We start from the raw sequence: 15,958 nt of genomic DNA on the forward strand, positions 1-15,958 counted from the left end.
AAGAGTGTTCAAGCAGGAGGAGTAACAAATATTTCGCCTATAACAAGTACATAACAATAGACAAGACAGCGTCTTCATTCCATGTTTTCTACCCTGGTTCCAGCGCTACTTGGATTATAATCCACACTTTGATGAAAATTCTGGCTGAATGTGACTACAAACAGATACATACCGCTTAGTAACAAGAACGGCTCTGACAGACTAGATTCCTCCATTGAGAACTGCTTGTTAAACAGGATGCCCCATTCAGCATATTAAAACGTCACGGACATACCTACGTACTCAATAATCACGAGAGAAGATCTAAGAACACTATTTTAAAATTGATTTCGCCCTGAAGAAGTCCCAAGAGGACGAAACGCGTCGGCTGTAGCTCCTGTGCGTGTTTTTCACTTTCGACTGAATTGAATAAAAGAACTTTTAAAGAAGACAAGTAACAACAAATGTGTTTTTTTCTGTTGACCGTATTGAAGCCAACAGCGTTTGGAAACATTGAAGTGGTGCACCTTGACCTTATTTAAAATATTCATCATATATATAAATACACATATATACAAACATATATTTGATGTTTTACAATGTATATGACTTTACCACATATGCATTTGCGTTATAATGGCATGCGTGATAAAGTCATATGCGTTGTAAAAGTTCTAGAAATTATGTCTTTGTGGAGTTATAGTCCGCGTTATAAAAATTGCGGAGTGATGGTATGCGGGATGTTGGTTTGTAGAATATCATCACATATTCCTGGGGGAGGGATAGTCCCTTTCTTGCTGTTTCTGTGGAGGTGGGCCTTCTGTCCGGATGTGCGTGGCGTGAGGCCTGTGCGCAGCAGAAGTGGAAAATCTCCAGTGTGCGCTTCAGGCGTCACCGGAAGTTGAGGCGAGATTACATTTCCTGCACAATGGCCCCTGTTTGCGCTCCGTCCGGCCCTTGGGAATAGCACCATGCCTGACGTCCATACAGTAAAGCAGGTACACGTCACTGGGAGCGCGGGGCAGGCACACCCGGCGCTGGAATGTACAGAACCTGGGAAGAAAAAACAATGAAATATTGGGCACAATGCTCGCTTCTTTTCCCCGTAATCCTGCTCCCGCACACGCCCAAACCCCCAGCACACACCCACAGCACACGATATGAGACATGGCTTAAAGGGCGGAACGTACCACACGCCCCCAGCGTTTGTCACGCTCCGAGCACACGCCCGCAGCACAACGCAGACAAGGGTCTACTTTGCTGCCACGGTTCTTTTACCTTTTAAATGTATATGGTGGGCATCTGCATAGCCTGTGTCCTTCTGCTGCAACTGCCCTTTCCAACGCTGTATTTGGTGCTGTGGTTCCTGAGATTACCCGCCTCAAAGGTTTGGGCTCTCTCTTTATTATATTAGTATAGATATATATATGTACAAGCGCACACATATATGTATTTTTATATAAGAACCCCTTGAGTCTTCTTTAATATCTGTCCACATACCTCTGTTAAAATGGATGCCACGTGAATTAACAGTCCTGTCCACCTCTTTATCTTCTAGGAGCATGCACTGGTTTTTATCTTCTACAGTTTGAATTGATATTGGTAAGTATTGTAACATTAAATGTGGATTTGAGAATGTTGGCCTTATTTACACCACACTGGATGTATACTGATTGGATGCACTAGAACAGGAAACAGTTTCTCGCCCTTTTTTAAGTTATTGGACTAGTCAAAGCGCAGACACTTCTTCAGGAAATTCTCGGTTACTGCATGAGCTGCAGACAGCATATCTCAGAAACTGTACAGTCGTTGTCTCAATCTCTCTCTTTCTGAGTGGTGCTCTTCAGATATCAATCTCTATATTGGAGAATTTCTAACTTAAATGAACGTTATAAGGTGCAATGCCTTAAAAACAAACATGTGCCTCTGCCTCGCGTCAGTGTATTCATGATATGGCCCCATATCTCCAAATCAGAGGTCATGTCATGAGGATGTGCACTGGCTGAGAGCAGAACTGAGCACCTGCATTTATGTGATCACAATTTCTGAGGTGTGTGTATTTAACTCAGAATTCCTCTGATTTAGTGCATGAGCTCCAGAGAGCAAAGCTCATAAGCAGAGAAAGGCAAACATTGCTCACTGTTTCCTAGCTGTGCTGTCTGCGGCTCATACACTCACCACAGAAATTGAGGATAAATGTGTGAGTTTTAAAAAGAGCCATCATGTAAAAACAGTCACAGAGCTGAGCACGTTCATGAAAATGTTTATATTTCAAAAAGGAAAATATAAAAAGTAAAAATGAACAATGCAATATTAGTCCAGAAACTATGAAAAACTACTTTTTGTAGCTGAATGTTACAAAAACTACTTTTGTTCTTAATGAATGAGAAAAGATTCACACAATACTTTTTCTCTACATCTCTATTTATGATTCAAAATGCCATTAAATATCACATGCAAGAATGAAGCATAATGAAATGTTTGCTTTCCAGTTGAAAGTGACTGGAAGGAGAAAGAAATGTGAGTCCTTAACTAGCCGCCTTAAAAAAAGTTAAGTACTTAATTTTTGTTTTGTGTGTAGACCTCTACCACAGATCATCAGGTTTCATCAGTTGGGCTTTTCACCTCCTCCAAAGTTTGAAGAACTTCCAAAGTCCTTGCCTTAGTCTTGTGTTCCCCACAAGCAGGATAGTGGATATCTCAGCTGGAACACAATAGTGTGAGATGTAAGCAATTAAATCAAACCAATGGCCAGTGGAATATAGTAAATAGCACTGTGCCAGCAAGAAAACTATGAAGACACAAAGGAGGGACCCCACCATCCGGACAGCACCAAAATGAGCCTGCAGTCGGGGTTGGCTAAATCCTGATGCGTTGTCTTTCATGCGCTGGGTGTGTCTGAAGAGCGACGTAAGAATGAGTGTGATGGAAGTAATGTCAATCAGAACAGGTAAGCAAAAGCCCAAAACAACTACAACAGAAAAGTACCAACTCTTGTTCAAGAGAGTGACAGTAACATTAGTGGTGATATTAGTTGTAATCATTTCAGAGGATCTTTTGTCATATTCACAGTACAAGGGGATACTGAGCACAAATGACCCGACCACAGACCCTGCAAGAAACCATGGCACCACCTTAGTGATTCTCGCCTTCAACTGGAAGAAGAGGCGATGGTTGAGGTCCACAATCTTCACACAGTAGAAGACACAGAGACATGAAGTGTTCCAGAAACTGCAACTGAACATCCATATTTTAAAGCCCTCAAGAACTGTCAATGGATAATTCAGTTTAAATAAAACCTGGCTTTTCATTGTAACATAAGCGTCTCCTATCAAGGTAAACTGGAAACAAGTGCAGGAGACTCCCAGGACGAACATAATGAAATCACATGTGTTCAGTCTTCTGCTTTTAACCCAGTCTAGGAGATTGAAAGCCACCATGAATCCACTGGTGAGTATTCCAACTGCACCTGCTATGAATGCTCCAATGTAATACACAGTGGTAGATGCCAGGTCCATTTTCTGACTTTGGTCTTCTGGGGCCACTTCCAGACTTGTCAGCTGTCAAGCCCCTCACACCAAATGTTGTGTCAGTGAGGTGAGTACAGATACATTTTCCAGACTCTGGAGAGCTGCAGCTTTTGCAGGTGTCTGTTACTTTGAAAGGATGCAAATCTGGCTGGTTTTATTTTACCTTCCTCATTTCTATATTCAAATTATGCGTGAGCTCATCCTTACACATGCCCGTTTGTGGCCCATCCTGACATACGCTGGGACAGACTATTCTCATTTAACTCAAAATAGTTCACTATTTTCAAAGTGTAAAGGCCAGATTTAATTCTTGGTGGTAAGGATACTCAGTTGCAACAGCATTGGAGTGTACTTACCGCCAAGAATGTGATACGCTCGCTGAATTTAAATGCGGGTGGACCATGGTGGAGACTACTCCATCTCTGCCATGATTAATCCCCTCCGATGAGGGCAAAACTCAAGTTTAACTGAGACAAAAATCTAACTTTGCTACTCGTAAATGCCCTTTGTGAATACCTTTCATCTCAATTTACCTTTGTGAATCGGGCCCCTAATGTTCTTTGGATATTCTTATTTAAATCCGGCATGATTATTATATGGGCAATAGGGATCAGAATATATGTTTCACATTGAATTGAGTTTTATCAACCCCTTTTATCTGTATGTAAAACCAACCTTGTAAATACTGAGATTGGTTATAATATTGTCTCCTACAATTACATGAATTTATTTCAATTAATAGCAAAATGCCATGTAATGCTGAAACTAACGCTAACAGATCAACACTATTTGCATATTTCCCCCTACTTTGTGCTCAGTTATGTGATGAGAGTTTGTTTTGCTCAATAGAAATTGCAATGCCCCCTCACCCATGGAGTATTCTGCCATGGTGAGAGTGACGGTTTTCATTGCCCACGTGTTCGCCCAGTCCAAATTGGGAGGGTGGACACATGGCCACTCCTCTGACATCCCTTACTCCATCAGGCCGTTTGAGGTTAATGTCAGGGCTTGAGACAGAGTAGTCTCTACCGGGAAACATTCTTTATGATGCAGTCATTACATCGCACCGCTTTTACAACACAACTGTTTCAATGCAACTGCCTTTACATAGCACGCAATTACAACGCATGCCATTACAACGCATGTCACTACAATACACACCATTACAGCGCATACCATTTCAGAGCATTCCATTACAATGCATTATAATGTAAGTTGTGGAGATTTTTTAGTTTTAAGGTGGGTATGGGTTTTGGGGTAGATGGGAATAGTAATTCTTACCCCTACACTATGCAACACTTTTCCTACTGTTGCACTCACTGGAGTGGAAATAGTAATTCTTACCCCTACACTATGCAACACTTTTCCTACTGTTGCATTCACTGGAGTGGGAATAGTGATTTTACCCCTAGACTACCCAACACTTACCCTACTGTTGCTCTGTAAGTATTATGCATTGTAATGGTATGGGTTGTAAAGGTATGCGTTATAATGGAATGCTATGTAATGGTAGTTGCAATGTAAAAACCGTGTTGTAAAAGCATGCGTTGTAATTGGTTGTGTTGTTACGCCATATATTAGTCTCTACCTTCCACATAATGTAGGCTCACCCAACTGTAAACATGGACATTCAGTTTGGTGGAGACAGTACTCTGTTGCCATTGCACACTTGTGCACAGGCGTAATGCACTCTCAGTGAGTTCCCGTTGGTTGAGAACACCTTTTGTGTGTTTGGTTGTTGTAATGCAATGTCTCTTTTTTGCATTTTCACCCGAACATTTTTAGATTGAGGCTGCTCGTTTTTTGACCCTGAAAATGCACTGAGGCCTGCTAATCAGAACTCAATCCCAGTGATCTAACCTTATACAAAAGATATGTTAAATTGGATACACCCATTGGCTAGTACGGACTTAGTTATAAGTTCCTAGTATAAGGTACCCAGGGCATGTAAGTCGGTTTTCACCCAGTGGAGCAGCACTGTCTGTGCCACCCTGAATGTGATAGGTTTAGAAGGCAGTTTTTACTCTGGAAGTTCGACTGTGTCATTACAACTAATGGCAAAGCCACCACTTCTCTTAATGAGATATGTAAGTCTCCCCTAAGGAAGCCCTATGGATCCTGATGGCAGGGAGCAACATATTATTGTTAGGAAATACATTTTTGATATGTCTTAACAGCTACACCTCCAAATCATCGTTTTGCTGTGGAGTGATTAGTAGCCCAATTGGCTAACACAGGATTACCGGCTGGCATCCCAACTTGGCTAACCATTGAATGGGACTACCTAAGAAGGTCGAGTAAGGTATCAAATTAATCGTGACATTACACACATGACCTGATGCCCAGGTCAAATTCAAATTCACCATTAAAGTTAGCAACTTTTAGAAAGTTATAATTTTGCACTCAAGTTAGTCAAGTGGCCTCACAAAATCCCTGGCACAAAGACTAATTTCTGACCACCTGGAGAAATGAGTGAATGACTCCCAGGCCCAAGAACAAAGGCATTTTTGCAGAGTGCGGTGAGATCTCCTCTCCCAGGATGGCAACTCAGGGTGTTAGTCCAAAATGCGAGCTTCAAAGACGAAGCGGCCTTAGTGTCACACATACTTGGTTCCAACCGCGGAGATGACACAGTAGGCAATGCTATTTCTCCTATTCCTCCTGAGGAGAGTGCATGTAGAGGAACAACACCCCTAGTCACATGCTGTCCTCTGAAAGAGTGTTGAGAGAAAATAAGAATAGAGAGACTTGCAGTACTGCTTTCCTACCAAATACACTGGGTACTCCCAGAGACTGCCGAGTGGATGTGCAGGGGACCTGGACCACTGGTTTTGCGAAGGCATAATGCTCTGGAAACAACAAGAGGACGCTATTACAATTAAAGCACTTCAGGCCTCTCTAAGATTACACAAAGACTTCAATAACATACACTTACAGTCTCTTTCAAAAACACAGCTCAGAAGCAAATTAACCGGACCTACAGATTGGAGCATTACACTCCCAAGGAATAACTTTAAACACAGATTGGAGTTACTGACACTCCCAAAGATACACTAGGAACATAGATTAAAGTTAATGACACTCCCACAGTTAAACTCGGAACATAGATCTCAGTACAAGGTTCATGGATGAATCAAACACTTGGAGGAGCGTACTCTGTGCATTTCAGTTCAACAAAGAAACACAGAACAAAGTCTCTTCTCCAGAATGAACTCTGTTCAAAGGCCAAGGTTACAAGACTGGTGCGGGCGGTAACTAGACATAATATCGACTCCATAATATCGAATGGACAAAATATCGAGTAAAAAATATCGACAGTAATAAAATATCGATATAAAAAATATCGTTGATCAAAATATCGACTAAAATAATGATAAAAAAATATCTATTACAAAAATATCGACTCAAAAATATCGACCAGACAAAATATCGATAAATAGTTAAAGTAAAAAATATCGAGAATATGTAGAAAAAATGTTTAAAAAAAAAATTATTATTAATAGTAATATAAATTGTAGTTAATGTTTAGGAGCGGGTTGTGGGTTTATAGGGGAATAGGGTGGGAAGTAATTTAATAATAATTAATTAATTAATATATGTTTGTTAATTTTTTTAATTATTAATTTATTGGTAATTAATTAATATTAATTAGTTAATTATTTAATAAAATTTTTAACATATATTTTTATTAATTAATTGGTAATTAATTAATTGTAATTAGTTAATTACATAAATTAGCGTAATTTTTTTATTATCTATAATTTTGTGTTATTGTTAATTAATTAATTGGGAATAATTAATATTAATTAATAAATTAAATTAATTATAGCTAATGTGCTAATATATTTACTTTATTGTTATTGTTAATTATTAATTAATTGGTAATTAAATAATAATAATTAATGTTGTGTAAAGGAGTCATTTTAGGGTTCAGGGTCAGTTTTCAATTCTTGGGTAAAGGGGTATTTTTTTGGGTTCAGGATCAGTTTTCAGTTTGTGGGTAAAGAGGTTTTTTAAGGGTTCAGGGTCAGTTTTCAGTTCTTGGGTAAAGGTGTATATTTTAGGTTCAGGGTCAGTTTTCAGTTTGTGGGTAAAGGGGTTTCTTAAGGGTTCAGGGTCAGTTTTCAGTTTTTGGGTAAATGGGTATTTTTAGGGTTCAGGGTCAGTTTTCACTTCTTGGGTAAAGGGGTATTTTTTGGGTTCAGGGTCAGTTTTCATCTTTTCTGACGGATAGATCCCAGGCAGTTATCCTGGGACAATTCAAATCTGCAGAGTTGTCACTGCCATGCGGGGTACCTCAAGGTTTTCAGTTCTTGGGTAAAGGGGTAATTTTTTTGGGTTCAGGGTCAGTTTTCAGTTTGTGGGTAAAGGGGTTTTTAAGGGTTCAGGGTCAGTTTTCAGTTTTTGGGTAAAGGGGTATTTTTAATATGCAATCTTATGTTCCGTACAGGCATTTTCCCTAAACCTTTAAAAAAGACTTTATTAAAGCCACTTTTGAAAAAACCCGGCCTAGACAAAACTGAATTGAAAAATTATAGGCCTATAGCCAACCTTCCGTTTCTTGCCAAAATAGCGGAGAAAGCAATGAATACCCAACTTGCGGAATTCATCGAGCAACACCATCTGCTCGATGAAACACAATTTGGATTCCGCAAGTTTCATGGAACTGAAACAGCGCTCATCAAAGCGGCGGACGACATCCGATTTATCAGAGACCAAGGTGGTGCTGCACTATTGGTGCTTCTAGATTTATCGGCCGCCTTCGACACGGTCGACCACAAGATCTTGGTCGACCGTGTCGAAAAGATGGGCGTGCAAGACCTGGCAAAAAAACTACTGGCATCTTTTCTGACGGATAGATCCCAGGCAGTTATCCTGGGACAATTCGAATCTGCAGAGTTGTCACTGCCATGTGGGGTACCTCAAGGTTCATCCCTTAGTCCGACACTTTTTAACATCTATGTGTCGGACCTCGCTAAAACCATCAAAGCGCATGGGATAAACCTTACCTCATATGCGGATGACACCCAGCTGATTCTGGCCGTCAGAAACAATGGGGAAACAGTGGCAGAGAGTTTTAAAACAGGTATGCTGGCCATTGGACAATGGATGGCAGCAAACTGTTTAAAACTGAACTCCGATAAAACTGAGGTGGTAACCTTTGGCCATCTCAGTCCCAACTGGTCTCCAATATGGTGGCCATCATCCTTCGGAGCCTTACCTAAACCTGCCACGAAGGTGAGAAATTTGGGCGTAATCTTCGATGACAATTTAAACTTCATGGCCCATGCTAGTCAAACAGCCACCACAGCGTTTTACAAACTAAGCTTGATCAGGAAGATTCTTCCCTTTCTTCCCAAAAATGTAGGCAAGACATTGGTCAGCTCTCTTGTCCTATCGGCATTAGATTACTGCAATGGCCTATTTGCCAATGCCCAAGCTAGGGTTATTAAGAAAATGCAGACAGTCCAAAATGCAGCAGCCAGACTTCTCGCAGATATTCCCAAATTTAAGCCTATAACTGAGACCTTAAGAAATTTTCACTGGCTCCCTATCAGGAACAGAATTAAATTTAAAACACTATGCATTGTGTACAAATCGCTACATCACCAAGCGCCTCAATTCCTGAGAGACCATCTTGTTCCATACATCCCTTCTCAGACACTCCGTTCAGCTAAATTGAACGATTTGGTAGTGCCACGGACTAAGCTGGTCAACTGGGGAGACAGACGTTTCCTGGTTGCCGCTCCAAAATTATGGAACACACTCCCGCAATCCATAAGATCCAGTCCAAATCTCATGTCCTTTAGAAAGAATCTGAAAACTTGGTTATTCAACCTCTAAATACTCATAAGACCGTACAGGCGAGCACACAAAGTACAGCGCCTAAACGCCTGCGGGCGATTGTTCGCGCTTAAGAAATGCTAAAAATAAATAAATAAATAAATTTTGTGTTTTTGGGTAAAGGGGTATTTTTAGGGTTCAGGGTCAGTTTTGGGTTTTTGGGTGAAGGGGTATTTTTAGTGTTTAGGGTCAGTTTTGGGTTTTTGGGGTACAGGCGTACAGGGTAAAATAACAAAAAAAAATGTAAAGCTATTAAATGAAATTAAAAATAAAAATATTACATTACATTATTTACTTTTTAATTTATTTAAAAATTATATGTATTAGCACCTTCCCTGATAGTAGCTAGACTGGAGTTGGAATAGTAATTATTAATTGGTTAGTGTCCAGCACCTTCACTGATATTAGCTACACTGGAGTTGGATTAGTAATTAATCATTGGTCAGTGTCCACCACCTTCCCTGATATTAGCTTGACTGGAGTAGGAAGAGTAAATAATTATTGGTCAGTGTCCAGCACCTTCCATGATATTAGCTTGATTGGAGTAGCAATAGTAAATATTAAATTGGTCAGTGTCCAGCACATTTGCATACATTTTTACATTACTGTGTTATAATATAAAAAATAAATGCAAAATGGATGTTTTCACAAAACTTTATTAAACATTTTTTATTTTTTTAATGTGTACTACAATACAATCACAAACAAAAATAACATAACATTATTTTGAAATGTAGTATTCGCAGAATAACACATTATCATTAATATACATGTTGTAAATTATCATATAAAATTAGTTAACATATTTTCTGTAAATATAAAATATTTTCATCATTAACTTTGAGTTACAAGTATTTATATTGAATTAAATAAAAAACAAGTTTATTTTAAGCTTCTTCCATTTATATTTAATAATGTTAATATTATATATTAATATTATTAAATATATATTTTTTACATTTACATTTTTATAAAGTAACATGACAATTATTACATTTGCTCAAGAAATGGAAATACAAATTAAAACATTTTTTGTTACATATTTCAGACAATGTTGTTTTTAAGTGTCCTATAGTGGAATGGATTGTATGGATTGTATTTTGCTTGATTACGTCTTTTTCATCTACAAAAATTGTAAGTATTTAAAGTACTTTTTTTATTGGGTGGGAAATGTCGATCTTTATGTAATGTGTATGTGTGATGTAATTATAAATATTGCATATTTGTTCTGAAATAATGTCCCAAATTTTGATAAGTTTGTTAAACAAATATGTATTATTTATAATTGTTTACAAATGTTTATGATTTTTAAATTTACCATTAGTGTAAGAAGACATTAGTATATTTTGTAGACATTTTTATAGTAGACTTTTAGCTATTATTGACAGGTATTCTAATCCTCTAGTTGTAGGATATAGTGTGACTTGACTTTGCAGTAGTCGGAACATTTGTTTAGTTTGTTTAGTGAGTTTTGGACCAATTTGGGACACAGATTGTTCCATTCTTAGTTCTTGATAGCTTTGTTCTTTTTTCAAAGCTTCTAGAAGGTTATGGAATGTGGGTTTGCCTCTGCTTGTGGTAGCTTGGAAAGCATTATGCCACCCTTCTACACTGTTGTTTGTTTTAGCCTCTTGGTTTAAAGTACTATGATAGACATTCCACCAAGGGATTTGGAATTTGGGTTGGCGTCGATGTCCAGATCTGTGCAACCTTCCCACCCAAGTATCTTCGAAATAGTCCAGTAATGGGGTTAGTTTATCTTCATTCCTCTTGTAATATGTGCTGTCAATTAATAAATTGTAGTGTTCCGCTACATCGGTAACAGGAACGTAGGCCAGGGCTATCAATTTTTTAACTTGATAGGCAAAGGTGCTATCTGTTGAGTATAGTATACTTAAAGTTGATTTTTGGAGATGCCTCCATATGCTCTGATTGAAATGATAATAGCAACCCTGGATTGCTTTGTGGGGAAATGTTCTCAAAATGCTATTAATCATAGCTAATTCGAAATCAATAATTATTTTTTCTGGAAAATAATAATTATTATTATTATTATTGGGACATTTGTAAAGCGCTGCGTTATGCACACCGGCGTGTCCACGCGCTAATTATTGATTTCAGTTTTGAGAACATTTAATATTTCTGTATAAGTGTTTTGCTGTCTGTTGGGTAGCAAACAGTAAATGAAAGGTATGTTAGAGTTATGGTATAAACTGTGGATGGAATATAGTTGATAAAAAGGTTTTGGGCATGGTTTAAATGTTCCATCCATCATCCAATGGGGACACTGTTGGATTGTTCTTAAATTACCTGCAGTTGCAAACATAATGATTCTGTTTGTACTGCTTTCATTGTCAAAAAGGATACATTTGTCTTTATTGTGTGTGATGCCCATTTCTGGTGAAATAATAATTTCCTCAAAAGTAGTAGGGTTGGGTTGGGTTGTGCTAGTGAGTCTTTTAGTGCGTGCAATTGTGCGTTTCAGGGAGTCAATAGAGGGGAGTTGACCTGAAGCATGGGCTGGGACTTTTAACAGTTCTTCTTTAAGGATTTGTGTTGTTGGTTTATCACTTTGTGTGCTAGCAGTTTTAATACTTTCTAAAGCATCTCTTATTTCAATTTCTGTGACATTTGGGGGATGATTGTGTTCCCTGGTAAATAACACATTAGTTTCTTCAGTAGTAGCCCTCCCATAACATTTGTTTGAGTAATATTTGGTACACTTCCAAAAAACTTTTCTACCACTTTGTCTTTCCTGATTATACACATAACCCATATAACATAATAGTAATTTATTTTTCTGTGACATAACAAATTCTGCACCTTCTGTCATTTTGTTTTACTTGTTCTAGGAAAGAGTAGAAAGAAACAAAATCAAAAAACATATATTTCACTTTGTGGTGCAAACATCATTAATGATGTATTTATACTTACAGTTACTAAAAGTAGTAATCACAAATGCAGAACTGTATTTTGAAGGATTTTCTTGTATGTATTTCTTTATTTACTGTTGGTATGAAAATATAGAAATGCTAAGTTAATGTTTACACATAACAAACGTTTTTCCTAGGAAAAATCAGTTGTCTATTTTGCTTAGTAGTACATTTGATGTAAACATTACATATACTTACTTGTTCAAATAGTTGAGTTGTAGTATTTGGTGGAGTACATCAAGGTAGTAAAGTTCAGATCTGTAGAGAAGATAGAATAAACAAATGTAAATTATTGTAAATAATATTTTGAACCTTTGGGAAATGGGAAATATTTAAAAGTATACTAACTTCTAAATAAGTAGTTTTCTTTGCTGTAGGTAGGATAGCTGTATGATGTATTCAGAATATCTGTAGAGGAAATATAAAATATATAACATGGTGTTAAGAACATAGTTTGCGTTTTTTTTGGACGTTTTAGACAAATTACAAGTATACTTACATTTTTTACAAGGGTAGTCTTGTCTTTTGGTATAGTTGGTGTTGGATGTTTTTATAGGATCTGTAGAATAGATGTATGATGTATTCTGAATATCTGTAGAGGAAATATAAAATATATAACATGGTGTTAAGAACATAGTTTGCGTTTTTTTCGGAAGTTTTAGACAAATTACAAGTATACTTACATTTTTTCCAAGGGTAGTCTTGTCTTTTGGTATAGTTGATGTTGGATGTTTTTATAGGATCTGTAGGGAAGATGTAATATGTAAAATATGTTTTTTAGAAAATAGCATTTTTAATATTGGGTGTTTAATAACAAAAACATATATACTTACATGTTTAATTAGTGTAGTTTTATATATTTGTAGTGTAGAAATAGGAAAATCTCAGAATATCTGTGAATATAATGTTTAAAATAAAGAATGAATCTTGTGAAATAGTGTTTAAAAACAGCAGTTGGTGTATAACAGAGAATTAATATATACTTACTATCTGATTTTCTAGGTGAAGAAATATGACCATGTATTAGGAATTTATTTGGAGTAGTTTCTATCAGAAATGTAGGAGGAGATAAAAATAAAATAAGTGCAAGAGTTATGAGATATAAGTAAAATAGTAAACTACTAATTTAGATTTCTAAATAATGCACTGTAACTTACTTGAATAATTAGCTAGTGAGCTGGATCTTTAAAGATGTTTGTTCAGGAACAAAATCTTCAGAGTGTTGGCATCTTCTTTCTATAGAGTTAGCAGCAACAAATGGTAGAATGCATGTATCCCTTTTATAGTATGTGTATTTTGTGTGCTTTGATTTGATTGGTTGTAGGATGTAATGAAGCATTGTATAGGCTAGTTCGAATTTTTTTTTTGTTAATTGGTGTGTTTGTTGATGTGAGAATGGTGGTATGTGGTGATTTCCGCATTAAAGCAGGTTAGTTGTTAAATAAAATAGATGTGTAAGTGAAAATAAGTAATGAAAATGTTTGTTAAATGTAAAGAATATTTTGAAAATGATAGAACGCATTTAATAGAATGTATAGCAATTGTAGATAAATAGGAATGTTATAAAAGTAACAGGTATTATATGTAAAATGTATTTTGTATAGAGCAATGACTTTTATTTATGATTAATATGGTATTTTAGACATGAAAGGGTACAAAAATGAACTCGATATTTTTTTGAAAACGATATTTTCGTGGTCTATATTTTAGTAGTCGATATTTTTGTAGTGTTAGGGGTAATTTCATGTAAAACGATATATTTGTAGTTGATATTTATTAATGCGATATTTATGTTCTCGATATTCTAAAGAGTCGATATTTTTTACTGAATATTTTTGTAGTTTGTGTAATAAGAATAGAAAGTCGATATTTTAGTCGTCGATAATTTTTCAACGATATTTTAGCAAGTCGATAATGTGACCGTCGATAATATTTCAGTGATCCGGTGCGGGCATGAAACAACAAGGAGAACAGGAGTAAAGTTACTTAGAGGAAACTGTAGACAAGTCTTTGATCTTGAAGATGCCAATACTCCAACCTGCTTACTAACATAAAAGGATAGAGCACACTAACCTGAAATAGAGTACCTAGCCATGTTCTTCCACTTGTCCAAAGTACAAAGAAGGTATCAAGGTCTAGACTCAGGAAGCCGCTGGGGAACTGGAGTAGCTGAGCAGGAGGCAAAGACGAAGGATGGGTCGAGGTTGCTAGAGCCAAGGGAATCACCGGAGGAGCTTGAAACTGCCAAAGACAGGTGCGTAACTGGTACAGCTAATTCTTTAGGTGCGTTGGTAGGAAGGAAGCTTGTTCCACAGGGTGCATAGTAGCCAAGCAAGTAGCTCGAGCCTAGGTATTGTTTGTATAAAATGTCCTGGGATACAGTGGGATCAAGTGTGGCGTATGACACACGTGGCAGTCTGGAATGTTCTACAAGACTCCTGAAGGAAACACAGGTTAGTAGACTAGCTATGACCTGAGAGGAAAAGTAGGTGCAAACCAACAGATGGAATTGGAAACAACCATTTGTAAAAAAGTGCACAAGGGAAAACATACCAAGACCCTAGTAACAGCAGGAGCAAGGCAAACCACTGGTTCATGTGCGCAGGGAATGCTTGCAAGCTCAGGCGTAATCGAATTAAGGGTTTTGAGGAAGCTGGGTCATGGAATCATAGCATGCCATAAGGCGCTACAGGAATAGTGTCACATGAGCAATGCATGCCAGGTCAACTACACTAAGGGTGCATGAGTGGGTCATGACATTTAGAATAGCTGACTGTGACAACACCCCGGACCAGGCAGCCTTTTGTTCTGACAGAAAATTAGGAGACAGAGCCAGAAAGGTAGGGTGGGAGTCCACTTGGAGTCACACCTCTGAGGGGGGGGCTACAGTGCTCCTGACAAGCAAGGAAGGGTCCTTCCATTTTGAAAGGGGCAATAATTGGCACTTTTCACACGATTTTAAAATAATACAAAACCATAAATAGGAAAATCTTTTTATACGGCGCAGGATGAGCGCGCTATAACAAATATTGTGATACAAATACATTCCTTGTAGTTCGGTATTTAAGAACTGGCAATCGGAATGTAGATATTTTTACAGATTCAATCACCAAATCGGTAAGATTCGGTAATTACCGAATCGGTATTTACCGATTCGGTAATTGCCATTGATTCCTATGGGCTTTGAGGCCCACAGTAATCAATGTTAATTACCGAATCGGTGAATACTGATTCGGTAAAATTTACAAGGGGGACAGGGTGTCACTTTGACACCCTGTTGCACCCCTGATTCTGGCTTGTGTGCAATATGACACATGTACATGCCCCTAGGCCATGTATGTGTGCCACATGGCACCGGTGTACATGCACAGATGTGCATGTACACAGAAATTCATTATTTACCACCAAGTATTATTTGGTGGTAAATAACGCATTCCTAAGGGCCTGTGGCACTGTTTTCAGTGCCACCTACATCTGGATATACAGAATCAGTAAATTTACCGATTTGGTATTTTACCAAATCGGTAAATATACCGTCTCTGTAACTTTACCGATTCTGCAAATTCAGGCCCCCTACATCTCAATATCCAAATACTGGTCGGTAACGGCCGAAATTGGCCGTTACCGACCGGTATTTGGCAACCTACATCTGGCCCATAGAGTGTCAGGATG

Source organism: Lissotriton vulgaris, chromosome 11 (genome assembly GCF_964263255.1).
Source record: "Lissotriton vulgaris chromosome 11, aLisVul1.2, whole genome shotgun sequence".
Lineage (NCBI taxonomy): Eukaryota > Metazoa > Chordata > Amphibia > Caudata > Salamandridae > Lissotriton > Lissotriton vulgaris.